This window comes from Cyprinodon variegatus, unplaced genomic scaffold, assembly GCF_000732505.1.
Source record: "Cyprinodon variegatus isolate N-32 unplaced genomic scaffold, C_variegatus-1.0 Scaffold446, whole genome shotgun sequence".
Taxonomy (NCBI): domain Eukaryota; kingdom Metazoa; phylum Chordata; class Actinopteri; order Cyprinodontiformes; family Cyprinodontidae; genus Cyprinodon; species Cyprinodon variegatus.
In genome coordinates, this window is record NW_015150899.1 from 671,965 (window position 1) to 675,583 (window position 3,619).

Here is a 3,619-nt window from a genome sequence, read left to right on the forward strand (position 1 = left end):
TCCTGTGTGTCGCTGAATGTGTGCATTAATGACTGAAAGACATCTTCTGCCTCCATTTATCTGTTTACTACAGTGTGTTGAATTCATGTTAATGTGTATTTAAAGACATTTCAATTAGTGGAAAAAATTGCTGGAGGGAATATAAAAAAAGTCTAATCAAACAAAACTTTTGCAACCCCCATGCAGTACCTCCATGGACCGCCTAGGGGTCACGGACCCCCTGCTGAAGACCTCCGATTTAGACTGATGTAAGACAGCCGATATCTTGTTAAGTTGATCTAATAAAAGCTTCATCTGGTGGTTAACAATCTGATGACTGATCAGATAGGGAATGCATCTCCAATGCCTTTTATGCTCTTTTCATCTTTCACGTTGTACTCAACACGCTTCATAATCGTTAAATCACAGACATGTTTTAATTTTAATTCACAATTAGACACAGTAATCAAAATCAAGGGATCACACAAATAAAAAAAATCTACATCTGAATAAATGAAGTATCCTTATTGAATACTTTGTTCTGTATAAAGTTGAATGTGCAGGAAAAAAGACACATAAAAATCATCAATGGAAATCAAAGTTATGAACCAATGGAAGCCTGGATTTTAGAGTTATACACAAAAGTGGGAAAAAACGCTGCAGTCTGATCCAGCTGTGATGAAATGTCCTCAAAACAGGTGAAAATAAGGCTCAGCATTGAGTGTCGCCTCCTGTGTAGAGCCACTCCTTTCATGAGTGTGTCTTGCTAATTCCTAAGTGGACAGTTTGATTTCATAGAAGTCTGATGTAACTGAAGTTATATTTGTTGTTAAAGTTTTCCCCCCACATTTTTTAGCAGTGTGTCCCTTACATACACTTAAGTGTCTGGGAAGAGAAACTTTAAGCTCTATAAAATAAACGTTACTTTGCTTTTAGACCTGGATTTGGACAATACTAATACAATTTGACAGTTTTAATTAATATGTATTAATTTATCTATATATTTATCTTAATTCTGTTCGAGTCTACCTGTTCCTTCAGAAAAAAAAGTCCCCAAAGCATGATTTGGGGAGCTTCATCCATATTTTTAAAGAAGGAAGCTGATGTGCAGAGTTATTTTTGTTGCAAATAAAACGTTTTACATGTGTTTTGGTTTCACTTGACTAGATCTTCTTCAACATGTTTTACCAACTACATGGCTAAATTAAAGTTCCCCTAAGATCCTCTGAGAGATGGATTATTTTCTGATGACCCTTTTCTTTGCTGTGTGTTTTGTTTTCTTGTGATGTTCACAAAAGATGAATTTCATTAATTTAAACACTGCTTTTCTGTTCCTTTAATCCACTCAATCCACTCAGATTGTCTCAGTGAGATTAAAACCTGCAATGATGTCACAGAAATAGGGGATTCAAGTCAAGCTTATGGACTTAAGTCCCACGGCTCTGCATGCAATTAGACAATGCTTTTGTTAAAAACTTGAAAATCTACATTAGAAGGATCGCAAAGTTTTATTGTGTCACAGAGGCAATGTGTACAAAATTTAAATAAAAAAATTGTGTTCAGTAATAGCTGTAATGTCTTCACCCAAAGTAGAATTTTACAAAATTAAAAATGAAGTTACATATGTGGTCTGTTGAGGAGTAGATAAAGGTATAGTGGAGGAATTTTGCAAATTTTTTAAAAGACCCGCCCACTTTTATAGAAAAATGCACATACACAACCCTGTACCTGCTCCCAAAAGAGGGAAGGCCTATCAGACGTATGCGAGAGCATGTACCAGACCATATCTCATCGAAAAGGTGCGGGGATCAATAAGATGGTCGCTCAGATGGATCTCATTTCACCCATATCTATATATAAAAAGTTTCCCCGCAAATAAGACTACTGGTACATTAAAAAAATCATGACCTGCTTGAGTATGTGCGTGCGCTGCAGTGGAAATTTGGACATATTTTTGGGATAAATAAGGCCCCCTTATAACTACTAACGATGCAAATTACTAAATAAATAAACTTATCTTCCCTGGAGAGTTACAATATCGAGGAAGATAACTTTTACCAGCAGTGATGTGAAATGGATTTCTCCAAATAGCATGCCAAGCTTTACCTGTCAAATAGAAACTTTGCAACTGATGCATCAGTGGGAAGCCCACACCTGTGCTTTCAGTGTACGCCATTGCATGAAAAAATCTCCCCAAAACACTCTAGTTTTGTTTCTCTTTTCTGAGGGCTTTCTTGTCTGTTTATGCACTCCTTAGACACTATCATTTTCAAAAAACCGCAGCAAGAAAGGCGAGCTTCAATGACTGTCTGAAAACGTAGCTCACCATAGATATATGCCTGAAAGTGCACACACATAGAAAAAGATGGCTAAACGGGACGAGCACCTAGGACGGCCTTACGTAAACATATCACTAGAATGATTGACAATTAGGAGGACCACTTATTTTGATGATCCACCAAGAAAAAGAACATCTTCCACTACACCTTAAAGTATGATAATTACAAAAAACACTCACATATCTAAAAACCCTCACTAAGAAAAAAAGCTTTAGCAGATATTTTAACACCCCATAGAAATGCTCTGAGATGAATGCAATTAGATAAACTTAAAGCCCACTGATAATGCTTAACATTAATGTTCTCTGTTTACTGAATTTTAGTTTCTTCATATATGGACTCAGTTTGCAGGTCATACTTTTATACATTTTTTTGTATAAGGTGTTGTTTGCATATTTTCAATATTGTTCATTTAAGATTTCTGAGTTGTTTATTTTGCACATTTATAAAACCGTGATTCTGTTGAGAAAGCATGTTCCATGGTGAGATTGAAAAAGGCTTTTTTAAAGTTATTGTTATTGACAAAACCTGTCGTTTCATTCTAGGGCTTTTAATCAGGCTTGCATTAGGGCTCATAGAACAGCAAATATGCCATTTTCAGCCAAACCAATGTTACACACCCTATTCAGACACCTTAATGACCAGCACCAAATACACTATTGAATCATTCTATGACCCCTTTAAACTCTTCAGCTGATCATGCAGGTTTTGATTCCCTGTCTGCCTTTTATTCTTGCAAAACCTCACTTGACATGACATATCCTGAACAGCCAACAGAAAAATGTTTTATAGGCACTTACCTATAAAGGGCTAAAAATGTTTTAATATTTATTATAATTATTAATAGTAATAATAAAAGACAAGTAACAGCTGATACCCAATACGAACGATTTTTCTCCATCACAAGCAGCAAAATCTAATTTAGAAATTTGTACCACATATCATTGACAGCCAAAGTCTACATATGTATTAAAAGTAGGATTAGGTTCAAAGAAAAATTTATACACTTATTTTGAATCTACTATTTTTGCTTTAATTCTAGCAGGTCTCCTTTATTTCCATTTTAAGTCTTTGTCCTGTCAGTCTGGCTGTCTCTGGGTTGGCAGGCACTCACTGAATTACAGAAGAGAAAAGATATGTTGAATTTAATTATAGCAGAGAATATTTTTTCTTGCAAACTTTCTTGTAAACTTGGAGATATATTTTATTGCACGCTGTATATCCCAGTAAATCTGTTTCATTTTTAAATCTGCAGTTGTCCCTACTTGTGTGTCTGTGCTTGGCTTAAAAAAGAAGTTTAT